The sequence below is a fragment of the Nansenia antarctica genome, assembly GCF_963989245.1.
Source record: "Nansenia antarctica genome assembly, chromosome: 6".
Classification (NCBI taxonomy): Eukaryota; Metazoa; Chordata; class Actinopteri; order Argentiniformes; family Microstomatidae; genus Nansenia; species Nansenia antarctica.
This window is the reverse complement of record NC_137676.1, coordinates 69,297,474-69,312,014: the sequence shown is the minus strand read 5'-3', so window position 1 is coordinate 69,312,014 and position 14,541 is coordinate 69,297,474.

The following is a 14,541-nucleotide window of genomic DNA, read 5'->3' as shown; positions in this document are numbered from 1 at the left end:
TACATGACAGCCATTATTCTATATTGAATACCATGGCTGTACTTTAATGTGTTATAGCTGTTTATCAGGTGGTCAAGTCACCTTTCTTTTGGTTTTGTCCACTTTTTTCATGCCACTGTTTAGGTTTCATTGGTGTTAAACTGTTGAGTCTCAATCATTCTCTCTTCTTCAGGCTCAACAGTTGTGTTGATAAGAAGTTCCTGGGGAAACTCTTCTGTCAAGCAGCAGAGTGGGAGGGGCAGACAGGAGAGAAGATGCTGAAGCTGTTATCATCAGTGTGCAGTTACAGCACTTTCCCCCTCCGTGTTGAAAACGGTCTACTTCAATGTCGTATCCTGCTGGACCTGTACTCCCATGTGAAGGACTATGAGACTCAAACAGGCAGGAGTGTCCTTCCAGCATTACAGCCAGTTTACCAGTCAGCTCCTGCAGTCTGGTCCATACACTTCTCAGAGAGAAAGGCCTCCCTGCTCCTAGAAGTGCTGAAACTCCAACCAGAGAAGAAACCAGTAGAGCTGTGGGGCTGGTCAGATGAAGAGAGTGAAGTGAGGAGTTTCCTTCAGTGTCTGCCCTACATCTCACAGCTCAGGTGAGTGTGTTTATTAAATTAGTTCCTACTGAGTATGTCATGTGCGGCATTAAAAGTGTCTAACAACTTTGCCCCTATTTAGCCTTTGCATATGAATTAGACAGACCAGTATCAGGAGTTGAATCATTTGTTTAACATTGTTTCACTGATTATAGATCACCTGTGGAATTATACTTGATGGCCATTATTCTTGATTGAAAATAATGGCTCTACTTTGATCTGTTATAGCTGCTCATCAGGTGGTCAAGTCACCTTTCCTTTGGTTTTGTCCACTTTTTTCATGCCATTGTTTAGGTTCCATTGCTGTTTAACTGTTGAGCCTCAATCATTCTCTCTTCTTCATGCTCAACAGTTGTTCTAGGTTTCGTAAGATGTTCCTGGGGAAGATCTTCTGTCAAGCAGCAGAGTGGGAGGAGCAGACAGGAGAGAAGACACTGGAGCTGTTATCATCAGTGTGCAGTTACAGCACTTTCCCCCTCTCGTACAACTGTCTAAACCAATGTGATTTCCTGCTGGACCTGTACTCCCATGTGAAGGACTATGAGACTCAAACAGGTAGGAGTGTCCTTCCAGCATTACAGCCAGTTTACCAGTCAGCTCCTGCAGTCTGGTTCATAGACCTCTTAGAGAGAAAGGCCTCCCTGCTCCTAGAAGTGCTGAAACTCCAACCAGAGAAGAAACCAGTAGAGCTGAAGGGCTGGTCAGATGAAGAGAGTGAAGTGAGGAGTTTCCTTCAGTGCCTGCCCTACATCTCACAGCTCAGGTGAGTGGGTTTATTAAATTAGTTCCTACTGAGTATGTCATGTGCGGCATTAAAAGTGTCTAACAACTTTGCCCCTATTTAGCCTTTGCATATGAATTAGACAGACCAGTCTCAGGAGTTGAATCATTTGTTTAACATTGTTTCACTGATTATAGATCACCTGTGGAATTATACTTGATGGCCATTATTCTTGATTGAAAATAATGGCTCTACTTTGATCTGTTATAGCTGCTCATCATGTGGTCAAGTCACCTTTCCTTTGGTTTTGTCCACTTTTTTCATGCCACTGTTTAGGTTCCATTGCTGTTTAACTGTTGAGCCTCAATCATTCTCTCTTCTTCATGCTCAACAGTTGTTCTAGGTTTGGTAAGATGTTCCTGGGGAAGATCTTCTGTCAAGCAGCAGAGTGGGAGGAGCAGACAGGAGAGAAGACACTGAAGCTGTTGTCATCAGTGTGCAGTTACAGCACTTTCCCCTTCCGTGATGATGATGATGATGATGATGAATATTATATGGATGAGGATACGTGTCAAAGTGATTTCCTGCTGGACCTGTGTTCACATGTGAAGGACTATGAGACTCAAACAGGCAGGAGTGTCCTTCCAGCATTACAGCCAGTTTACCAGTCAGCTCCTGCAGTCTGGTTCATAGACCTCTCAGAGAGAAAGGGCTCCCTGCTCCTAGAAGTGCTGAAACTCCAACCAGAGAAGAAACCAGTACATCTGAAGGGCTGGTCAGATGAAGAGAGTGAAGTGAGGAGTTTCCTTCAGTGCCTGCCCTACATCTCACAGCTCAGGTGAGTGGGTTTATTAAAGTAGTTCCTACTTTGGATGTGAAGTGCGGAATTAAAAGTGTCTAACAACGTTGCCACTATTTAGGCTTTGCATTTGAATTGGACAGACCAGTCTCAGGAGTTAATTCTTTTGTTTGGCATTGTTTCACTGATTATAGATCACTTGTGGAATTATACTTGATGGCCATTATTCTTGATTGAATACCACGGCTGTACTTTGATGTGTTATAGCTGATCATCAGGTGGTCAAGTCACCGTTCCTTTGGTTTTGTCCACTTTTTTCATGCCACTGTTTAGGTTTCATTGCTGTTTAACTATTGATTGTCAATCATTCTCTCTTCTTCATGCTCAACAGTTGTTATGCAAAGTTTGACAAGAAGTCCCTGGGGAAGCTCTTCTGTCAAGCAGCAGAGTGGGAGGAGCAGACAGGAGAGAAGATACTGAAGCTGTTATCATCAGTGTGCAGTTACAGCACTTTCCCCCTCCGTGGTGAAAACGGTCTACTTCAATGTGGTTTCCTGCTGGACCTGTACTCCCATGTGAAGGACTATGAGACTCAAACAGGCAGGAGTGTCCTTCCTGAATTACAGCCAGTTTACCAGTCAGCTCCTGCAGTCTGGTTCATAGACCTCTTAGAGAGAAAGGCCTCCCTGCTCCTAGAAGTGCTGAAACTCCAACCAGAGAAGAAACCAGTAGAGCTGAAGGGCTGGTCAGATGAAGAGAGTGAAGTGAGGAGTTTCCTTCAGTGCCTGCCCTACATCTCACAGCTCAGGTGAGTCTGAAATCATGTGCAGTAGGTGAATATAACGATAATAATGATTGTGTTATGAATGTAAACGAATGTAAAAAAAAAAATCTGGCAAAGATTTGGAGCAGCTTCTGGATACAGTGGAAACGGAACTAAAAACTATAAAACGATGGTTTGACACAAACAAGTTGTCATTGAACTTAGAAAAAACTAAACTTATGATATTTGGAAATCGAAAAATTAATAGTCAAGTACAAATCAAGATAGATAATGTTGAAATTGAAAGGGTTTATGAAAACACATTTTTGGGAGTTGTTATAGACCACAAACTATGTTGGAAAACACACATAAACTACTTAAAGACTAAAATATCAAAGTCTATTGCAATACTGCATAAAACAAAAGACATACTTGTAACCAGGGAGTAGCTGAAAAGGACTGTATACTTTTAGGAAAGGGCTGGTTATCTAACTAAGGGAGCTAAATAGGCAGTATAAGAGGATACAGGCAGGGGGCGACAGCAAACCGTTAGACTAGCAGTTAAGGTCGTTAGCATTAGCAAGGGAACTAGCATTAGCATTAGCCTTCAAACAACTAGCATTAGCATTAGCGCTACAAACAACTAGCATTAGCATTAGCGCTACAAACAACTAGCATTAGCATTGAAGCTACAAACAACTAACACACGGTATTACAGATGAACAACACATTTATTACACGACGGTTGTATACATCCCCATATATACATTCCCACCCGGCCGGCCACACACACTCTCAATCACTCACTGACAGTCTCTGGCCTGAACAGGCCTATAGTCCAGTGGCGTGGTGCGCGTCGAGGCCTGGTTGACTGGCATGTGCGTCGACGAAGTGGTCCGCGTTGAAGCTCCGCTGGAGTCTGTGTTTGCTCGTGGAGACGACGATTAATGTCCAGCTGGCGTCCCGCTTGGTCCCACGGTGAACAGCCGGCCGCTGGCAAGACGGTCCAACGGGAACACAACCAACAGGCTACAGTGGCTCACTCAAGAATCGCTTTTCCTGGCGTCTTCAGTTGCTGCACGGTGTGCTCGCTGCTGAATCCGCCATCTTAGATCGGCTTCGTTGCTTCTCTCGTTCTAGTTCTCTCTCGTTCGGCTTCTCTACACACACACTGACTGACTCCGCCCTTCCGTCTCTTATATACCACCACCGAACGTAGCATCCGGGTCACAGACACACCCCGGATACTACGTCATCAAACATATGCATAAAACATTACAAGAATAATACATATACTTCACGAAACGTATATAATTGTATAGAAAATAACAAAGGAAATACTAGGGGCAAAAATAGGGCTGGTTTGGGGAAACTAAACTGGCACTAAACTGTGGGCCTTCACAACAGCCGCCCCATGAAACCCTCGGTTTCAGTTAACTAAAGAAGGCACACTAGCTAGGCTGCCCCAGCAGCGCGAGGTATGAGGTGATAGTGTCGACCACTCTGCCTGTCTGCCAGGCGGCGCGCGGAAGGGACTGGTCCCTCACCAGTACCACGGCACCTTCGGACATCTTGTCTCTCTCCCTCAGCAGAATCTTCTGCTTCTCCTCCTTCTCCAGGGCGCGGATGTGCTCCTCGAAGCAGAGCAGAGCGTCTTCCTGGTTCATGGTCTCCAGCGCCTCGTACGCAGCGAAGAAGGGGTCGTCCAGCAGGTACTGCTGGGCCTCGGACCAGGTGGTGCAGTGGGTGACGTTGGCCATGTTGTCCAGAATGCTCGTCAGCGCCTCACAGTTCCTCTTCCTGAGCTGCTTGGCTTGTTCCTTCTCCTTCTTAGCCTGGTAGGCCTTAAACACTTGCTTCTTCTCACTCAGCTTGGGCAGGGCGCTGTAGCGTGGGTCGTTGATGATCATTCTCATGGTTTGCTCCCATGACGCGTCGGATGAACCACCATCCTCCTCCAGAAGCTCTTTGAAGGCCTGCTTGGCCTCCTCTTCTGGGTTCCACTTTACTCTCTTCTTCGCCAACTTCGGCCTTTCCTCCTTGGAGGCGTCTACAATACTGGCTGAGACTTTCATGGCTGACGTGTACTTGACGGAGTTGACGGGTGCGTCAATGCTGACCTCGGCCACGTGAGGGTGCATGGCCACCTGCAGGTGTTCCTCGGCAACAGCTGTTGCCGCCATGGCACGGTAGCGCCACCACCGGGACTCCTTAGTCTGGGAGTTGTAGTAGTAGGTCTTCCCATCCAGAGACTTATGCTCTGTCCACAGAGACTTCTTCCTCGGTTGGTCATCCTGTGGTGAAGCATTTGTGGTACTAACTGTTCCAGGTGCACTGGCAGCAATAGATTCCACTCCAGGCGGTCCGGTTGGTTGGTTTGCTTCTTCGGTTCGGACATGGAGGGATGACGTAGCTCTCCCGTCCCTCTCTCTCCACTCGGTAGCGCCTTGGAGGGCCCACCCAAGCGCAGTCTTAACAGCCATCGGGCAGCCTCGTGGTCCTCTCAGCGGAGGACGGAGCGACACGATCAGTTCAGCGTTGTCCGAGCCGATGAGAAGGGTTGGCTCCGCTCCTTCTATCGGATGTAGGTCTACTCCCCGTAGGTGGGGATATCTTGCGCGTAACCTCTCCAGGGGGTAGTCGTAGCGGGAGAGCGCTAGCTGGTCGGCGGTGAAGACATTCTGAAGCCGATGTCTATCCGACGGCCGCCCCGCCGGGGAGATAGAGAAGTTGATTCTCGCCCCGGTGACCTCTTTAAGGTCGCGACGTATCGTGCGCAGAGTCAGCTTCTCCGCAGTCCCTTGGAGCCCCAACTGGCGCACTGCCCCCTGGAGAAGGATGGTCCGTTCCGACCCGTCGTCTAGAACGGCGTACGTGTCGTACACAGCGTTGTTGTGGTGAAGTCGGACCTTCACCACCTTCAGTAGAACCTTGGAGCCGCTGCTCTGTGGCGAGTCTAGGTAGTAGACAGGGGTTTCCTCTTCCGGTGCGCGACCGGACCTAGGGCTTCTGTTGCCCTCCGTGGACCTGGCGAGGGAGACCTCGTGTAGGATGTGGAGGTGGACCTCCTCACAGCGGTTGCACTTCCTCCTCAAGGTGCAGTTCTTCGCCAGATGGTCGCGCCCACAGTTCCAGCACCTCTGGTTCTTCTCGAGCCACCTCTGCTTGGCCTCGGTACTCAGGTTGTTGAAGTCACTGCACTCATTGAGCCAGTGCTCGCTGGTGCAGTACGGACATGGCGGTGGACCTCTCCGTCCCTTTGGAGGGGGTTGAGAGGAATCCTTTCCCTCAGGTCGGGTGGTCCTCTCTCTCCGAGGCTCCTCCTCCGTGTGCAGCACTCCTACTGGGCGTCCTCTGTTCGAGCTCGGCCCGTCCCAGCGGTCTCCCTTCTCCCTCTCCTTCTTCGGCTCAGCGTAACCCATGGCGTCTACGTTGGTGTCATGCACTTCCTCCAGTAGGAACTCCGCGAAGGCAGCCATGCTCAGACCCAACTTCTCGGGGTTACGAACGCGCTGCTGTCGCCGGAACCTCTCCTGCCGGAAGCGTGGGATCTTGCGGAGCAGCCGCTCTACGTTGGAGGTGCTGTTGATCTCGCTGGCGCCAGCTGGGCCCTGCGTCTTCAGCATCCCAACCAAGGTGTGCACGCGGAGCGCGAAGTCATCCAGCGCCCGGTCATCCTTGATGGGGGCCTGCTGTTCGAGGGCTTGCAGTTCAGCAAGGGCGTGGTTCCAGGGACGACCGTAGCGGGCATCCAAGTCAGCGAGCGCTCTGGTGTAAGGTGTCGGTGCGGAGGCATGGGCCAGTACCATGTTGTGGGCTCTGGGGTTCCTCACATGCTGAAGGAGAATCGCATATTTGTAGGACTCTGAGCAGGAGTTGTCCAAGAGCGTGTCTAGGCAGATGCGTAGCTCCACATACTGGCTCCTGTCCTCGTCCTTGAAGAAGGGGAACTTGGGTCCCTCCACCTGGGGGAACATCCTGTAGTGGATCATCGGTGCTGGAGTGACGGTCTGGGTGTCCGGCCTGCATGCATTTTGGTGCACTGGAGGACCTAGGGGTGTGCTACGCTCTTGGGGGATGACTCCCCTCCCGGGCAGCGACGCTGGCTCCCTCTGGGCCGCGTAGCGGTCGGGTCCCTGGTCCTCTTCCTTCCAGGTGGTCAGCTGGGCCTGTAGTTGGACAGTCCTGGCGGGGTTCATGGAGCCATCGGCGGGGAGTTCAGGAGATGGCACTCGAGAGGGCCGTGCGGATGATACTCTGGAGCTACAGGCCGACGGAGTTCTGCTGATGCACACGTCGCGCATGGTCTGCATCATTTCCTCCATCTTCTCTGCGTGCAGTTGCTCTCTCGCCATCTGCCTCTCCGCCGCGCGTTCCGCCCCCTCCATCTGGAGGCGGTCGCGCTCCATCTGGAAGCGTTCCCGTTCTAGCGCCTCCTGGCGCTGGAGGCATTCACGTTCTAGCGCCTCCTGGCGCTGTCTCTCCGTCTGGAGGCGGTCGCGCTCCATCTGGAAGCGTTCACGTTCTAGCGCCTCCTGGCGCTGTCTCTCCGCCGCGCGTTCACGTTCTAGCGCCTCCTGGCGCTGTCTCTCCGCCGCGCGTTCCGCTCCGTTCATCTGGAGGCGTTCGCGTTCTAGCGCCTCCTGGCGCTGGAGGCGTTCACGCTCGAACTGGAGTCGTTCCCGCTCTAACGCCGTCTCGGCCTGTTGGCGCTCCCGCTCTAACGCCATCTCGGCCTGTTGGCGCATATATTCGGACAGCGCGGCACCACTCCCTCTGGAGTGCAGGCTATCCGCCCCAGAGGCAGAACTGCCCACGGAAGCCCTGGACCGGTAGGAAGCCACTGAGCGGCAGGAGCTAGGTCTCGAGCGCGCCGTACTGGGAGGCAGATCGTTAAGGCTGAGGCCCTCCCTCTTCCGCCCGCAGGCGCTGTCGGACCGGGCCTCTCCTTCCTGTTCTTCCGTTTCCACGGCAAAACCCTGCGGTTCTGCCATCTCATCCTCAGGCTGGTGCTCTTTGAGGGCTGTCTCAGTGCTAGCCACCTGCTCGCCGGCGGACACCTCGGCCTCTCCGACCACTGTATCCCGTGGAGTGCGCTCCTCGCTACCACTCAGTGAGCTTTCAAGCTCAAGCTCATACTCCTGTAACCTCGGAGGCAACCGCGGGACTCTCTGTGGTCGTGGCTCTGGCTCAGGGGGCGGAGAAGGGGGGGTAACTGTCTGGTCTGGTTGGCTGCGCTCAGCCATGCTATCACTACACTACCAATCCGGCTCGAAGGACCAATTGTAACCAGGGAGTAGCTGAAAAGGACTGTATACTTTTAGGAAAGGGCTGGTTATCTAACTAAGGGAGCTAAATAGGCAGTATAAGAGGATACAGGCAGGGGGCGACAGCAAACCGTTAGACTAGCAGTTAAGGTCGTTAGCATTAGCAAGGGAACTAGCATTAGCATTAGCCTTCAAACAACTAGCATTAGCATTAGCGCTACAAACAACTAGCATTAGCATTAGCGCTACAAACAACTAGCATTAGCATTGAAGCTACAAACAACTAACACACGGTATTACAGATGAACAACACATTTATTACACGACGGTTGTATACATCCCCATATATACATTCCCACCCGGCCGGCCACACACACTCTCAATCACTCACTGACAGTCTCTGGCCTGAACAGGCCTATAGTCCAGTGGCGTGGTGCGCGTCGAGGCCTGGTTGACTGGCATGTGCGTCGACGAAGTGGTCCGCGTTGAAGCTCCGCTGGAGTCTGTGTTTGCTCGTGGAGACGACGATTAATGTCCAGCTGGCGTCCCGCTTGGTCCCACGGTGAACAGCCGGCCGCTGGCAAGACGGTCCAACGGGAACACAACCAACAGGCTACAGTGGCTCACTCAAGAATCGCTTTTCCTGGCGTCTTCAGTTGCTGCACGGTGTGCTCGCTGCTGAATCCGCCATCTTAGATCGGCTTCGTTGCTTCTCTCGTTCTAGTTCTCTCTCGTTCGGCTTCTCTACACACACACTGACTGACTCCGCCCTTCCGTCTCTTATATACCACCACCGAACGTAGCATCCGGGTCACAGACACACCCCGGATACTACGTCATCAAACATATGCATAAAACATTACAAGAATAATACATATACTTCACGAAACGTATATAATTGTATAGAAAATAACAAAGGAAATACTAGGGGCAAAAATAGGGCTGGTTTGGGGAAACTAAACTGGCACTAAACTGTGGGCCTTCACAACATACTTAATCCAAATTCATTACACATATTGTACCGTTCTCTAATAGTTCCATACATAACTTCCATAACATACTTACTGTGTGGAAGTGTGGGGAAACACATACAAAACAATCACAAATCCAATTTATTTACTACAGAAAAGAGCTATACGAATTATAAACCGAGCTGCCTATCAAGAACCAACTAACAAATTATTTATAAACACCTATGATCTCAAATTTAAAGAATTGGTGGACTTCAAGTAATGTATAAAGTAAAAAATAAGATGCTTCCAGACTGTATCCAGAGACTATTTCAAGTTAGACAGAGTAATTACGAACTCAGAGGAATATGTATGTTTATGAAAACAAAGATTAGAACAAATGCAAAACAAAGATGTATAACAGTTAAAGGAGTAAACTTATGGAATACTTGGAAATGAAAATGTGTAGTACACTAAAAGGATTAAAACAATTATTTAAAAATAAGATGATTAATAAGTATAAAACAGAGGTTTAAATATAGTTTTTGTTTGGTATGTTTGAACTTTTGTTGACATGCGTAAGTGAAATTTTGTTTGTAAAAGTTTCAATGTTTTGATTATGCATGCATGGGGGGAAAAAACAACAACAACAACATGCATGTAACAAGGGTAGGCGCAATAAGCCATGGCTTCAGCCTACACCTTTTTGGTCCTGGTGTTATGCATTGTGACTGTAAATGTTTTATATCTGTATTGTGAATTGTATAGGGGACCAAAATAAACATTCTCAAAATAAAAAATAAAAAAAATAAACACTTTTACCTATTGAGAATTACCTATTGAGATTCCCTGATATTAATGTAATTATCTTTCAGTATGTCCTCTCATGTTTTGTTTCAGCTGTGATGCCGGGTTCTTCCAGCGTGTGTGTGAGTCCATCCCTGTGAGGTCCAGAGAGGAGGCCCAGCAGTTGGCCTCTCTCCTCCAGGCCTTGGACTTCACCCTGTCACTGGGAGGAGAGTTACCCAGGCAAACCTGCAGGTCTGTGGGGAGAGTCCTGGGCCTCTGTGCCTCCAGAGTGGAGCTCACTCTCACACCCAGCAAGATCTCTCTTAGGGGAGCCTCACTTCTCTTCACACATGTGGCACGGCTACACAAGCTCAGGTGTGGTTACATTGAAACAATCAGCTGCATAGGTCCCAAAGTTATCTTTGTCTGAAATAATGTATTTTCTATCTCTGCTTGTTTTAATGTATGTCATATATTTAATCCCCAGACTTAGTGAGGGTATGGCAGTGAAACTGGTCAGACTGGTCAGGAGAGGGATCGTCTGTACTTCACTGGCTGTCCCAGAGCTCTCCCTGGTCCTAAAGGGAACACGGTTGTCGGAAGCAGCTCTGTTCAGGGTTGTGAGTAGTGTGGCGTCCCTGCTGAGATCCTGGTCAGTGCAGCGTCTGGACCTGACTGAGTCCTGCATCCCTGGTCACTCTCTCATCACACTTCTGTCACTGTGTCACCAGCCCCCTCTGACACTCAGGTGAGGTGGTCTACATTCTTACTGTACTTTGTGCTTTCTAAATAGTCAGTTAGACTGTTTGTGTGTGTGGTCATTCATGTTTGTGCCTTTATGTTCCAATCCCTCAGACTGCGTTCAGAGGCTCTGCAGCAGCTGGCTGTAGTTGTGTGTGAAGCTCAGGACAAGGACCTGACTCAGTCGTTCCTGGAGAAGGTTGGTGGAGACCTGATAGGGGTGTAACGGATCACCTAACTCACGGATCGGATCGTGTCACGGTTTTTGAGTCACGGATCGGATCATTTTTCGGATCAACACAAAACATTTTTGTTTTTATAAAAACTGCTTTTTCCTTGAATTCTGTAAAAACACCACTTTTACTATGTGACAAAAAACAACAACATTCAAGATGTCAAAACTGGTAATATATATATATAATATATATATATATATATATATATACATACATATATATATATATATATATATATAACATTCTACACTCAAACATTACATAATTATACTGAAATACACTCAATTTAAATGATAGGAGAGAGGGAGGAGGCGCCTGGTTGCAGCAGTGAATCACTGGGCTCTTTAAAGCAGATGAATAAACATGTTTTATGCCACTAATAAAGTGAACCCTTATTTTGAACATGGTATGAAAAAAATGCCTACATTATCAGAAGTTGTCGAGCTACCTTTTTCGTGCCTCCCGTCATAGTTGACAGAGAAGCCAAAGTGCTCCCATACATGGGATTTAAATGACGAGGGAGGCATTTCGAGTTCTTCTCCGCCGAACAACGTAACATGATACACTTGGGCCGCGTTCGTAAATTCGCTTTGAGAGCGCCGGAGCGCACACTGGGTCCGACGTCATAAAGGGACCAAGTAATTTGATTGGACAAAAGGCGTTCCTTGAACGCTGATCAGATTCCAGAGCGGATTTATGTTCATCCCTATACCGAGTGGCTCGGGTCTCAGGTCTCGTAGATGGCTACAATACAAGGTGCCACTTATCATGAACAATGTTGGAAGGGCAAGCTTGTCTTATTATGGCTCTTGGAATGACCTACAGACTACTTTTAAATTAGAGGCCCTTATTTCCATAAGTATCTTCAAGCGTAGATTAAAGGATGTGGTCACCGCTCGCTGTACCTGCTTTGGTTAGACTTCTCAATGTTTTAATCACCTTGTAAATACCCCTACCATTGTTTGTCTATTGTATTGTTACCACTGTCTTATGTCCTGTCTTGTTATCTGAACTGTTTTTTAAGCTACTATTTTGACCCTGTCTTGGCCAGGTCTCTCTTGTAAAAGAGGTTTTAATCTCAATGTGACTTCCTGGTAAAATAAAGTAAAAAAAAAAAAAAAATAATAAAAAATAATAATTTGATCCGCGGTACAAACCGTGGAGGGCGATCCGAACGGATCACGGAATTTCCGTGATCCGTTACACCCCTAAGACCTGACCTCCTGCACTCTGGACTGGGAGGTCCTCCTCTACCTGCTGCAGTGTTCAACCCTCGACATCACTGTGGACCTCAGGAAGAACAGGCTTCTAGAGAAAGACATTACCGATCTTCTGCCCTTTCTAGGGAGAGTGATTTTCAAAAGGTATAGGAAAAAGTATATTTTACTATTAAAGGACAAGAATGAATCTCTACCAGTTTACATGTTTATTGTCATGGTAATACAGACATATAGAGTTAGTGGATACTGTAAAACCATGATAATAGAGTCACCTCATGTCTGTCCTCAGGCCCAGTCCCAGCTTTATGATGTCAGCCATCAGAGAGATATACAAGAGTCGTGCCAGTGGCTGTGTGTCCAGTCTGTTGAGGTCATCCAACCATGTGATCAACCTGAACACCAGAGAGATGGACAGAGTGGACTGTGCTGCTCTGCGCTTCACCCTCAAGCACAGTGACAGCGTCCAACTCAGCCTGCTGTGGACCTCCATACCACCGGGGGAGATGGAGAGCACCCTGCCTCTCCTGGACAAAGTGTCCCATCTCAGGTCAGTCATCACTATCTGGCTGCGGTAGTATGGATGTGAAGTACACCTCTCTCTGACTACACATTAACCATAATCTCTCCATAAACCATGCCATAGCTTCACCCTACTCTAACCTTACCCCCTAATCCCTGACTTCCAGCTAGTACAATGTAAATCATTGATTGTTATGAATGAGTTGTTACAGTACGTAACGACTTCTGTGAACGACTTTCTGTCTCTCTGTGCTCTCCTGCTGCTGTAGTGTTGACAGGAGGCTGCTACTGAGGTTCCTCCACTGCTGCTGTGATGCCTCGAACATCCAGCAGGGGGCAGCAGCAGCAACAGCGTTGCTCAGGGCTCTGCAGCACAGGCTGGACTTCTCCTGCTCCTCTTCAGTGGACCTGTCGCACACACAGGAGGAGAGGGAGGACGAGGCTCTGCGTCTGAGCGCCGGCGACTGCAGGGCCGTCTCCACAGTCCTGAAGCACAGCCGCCACAGCACAGCACAGCTCATCCTGAGAGACTGTGAGGTGGAGGAGGCCGGGCTAGACCAGCTGTTCCCCGTCTTAGACACAGTCCGTCTGGGGTGAGGAGGACAGGCTCACTGGTCTCTGAGGAGGAGGAGGAGAGAGGGGGAGGAGGAGGGAGGGAGGTTTCTCATTGTACAATGTATAAGATGTGAATGTCTCCTCTGTCTCCCTCCTCTGTCTCTCTCCTCTGCCTCCCTCCTCTGTCTCCCTCCTCTGTCTCCCTCCTCTGTCTCCCTCCTCTGTCTCCCTCCTCTGTCTCCCTCCTCTGTCTCCCTCCTCTGTCTCCCTCCTCTGTCTCCTTCCTCTGTCTCCCTCCTCTGTCTCCCTCCTCTGTCTCCCTCCTCTGTCTCCCTCCTCTGTCTCCCTTCTCTGTCTCCCTCCTCTGCCTCCCTCCTCTGTCTCCCTCCTCTGTCTCCCTCCTCTGTCTCCTTCCTCTGCCTCCCTCCTCTGTCTCTCTCCTCTGCCTCCCTCCTCTGTCTCCCTCCTCTGTCTCCCTCCTCTGTCTCCCTCCTCTGTCTCCCTCCTCTGTCTCCTTCCTCTGCCTCCCTCCTCTGTCTCCCTCCTCTGTCTCCCTCCTCTGTCTCCCTCCTCTGTCTCCCTCCTCTGTCTCCCTCCTCTGTCTCCCTCCTCTGTCTCCTTCCTCTGCCTCCCTCCTCTGTCTCCCTCCTCTGTCTCCCTCCTCTGCCTCCCTCCTCTGTCTCCCTCCTCTGTCTCCCTCCTCTGCCTCCCTCCTCTGTCTCCCCCCCTCAGCTCCAGCAAAGCCCTCCTCCTGCAGCTGCTGTACCTGGTCCCTGTGGGGGGGGGAGGGGGGAGGTGAGGCGAGCTCGGTCCCTCTGCAGTGCCCTGGGTGGGGAGCTGGACCTCAGTGAGAGCAGGCTGGACCAGAGGGCTTGTGGATCTCTGGCCCTGGTTCTGGAGCACGCAGAGGGGCTGTCGGACCTGGACCTCAGCCACTGCCGACTCACGGACGCCCTGCTAGAGCCGCTGCTCACACACCTGCACAAAGCACAAGTCCTGGAGTGAGTTAGAGTGTGTGCGTGTGTGTGTGTGTGTGTGTGTGTGTGTGTGTGTGTGTGTGCTTGCGTGTGTGTGTGTGTGTGTGTGTGTGTCTGCCTGCCTGCCTGCCTGCGTGTGTGCGTGTGAGTTTCAGTTGTAGTTTGAGTTAGTGCGAGTGCTGTTGTTGTATGAAAATGTTTGATGACTTTGATGTCTTCTTTCTCTCTCTCCCTCGGCTGCTGTAGCCTGAGTCACAATGACATCACTGACGCTCTGACTGACAGAGTCCTCCAACTGGTCTCCACCAACAGCACAATGCAGACTGTGCGGTAAGTGCGTCACATCAAGATGTTAAAAACACACAACTACACATAATTAGATGATCACACAGTCCTTGCTTTTGAACGTACGTTT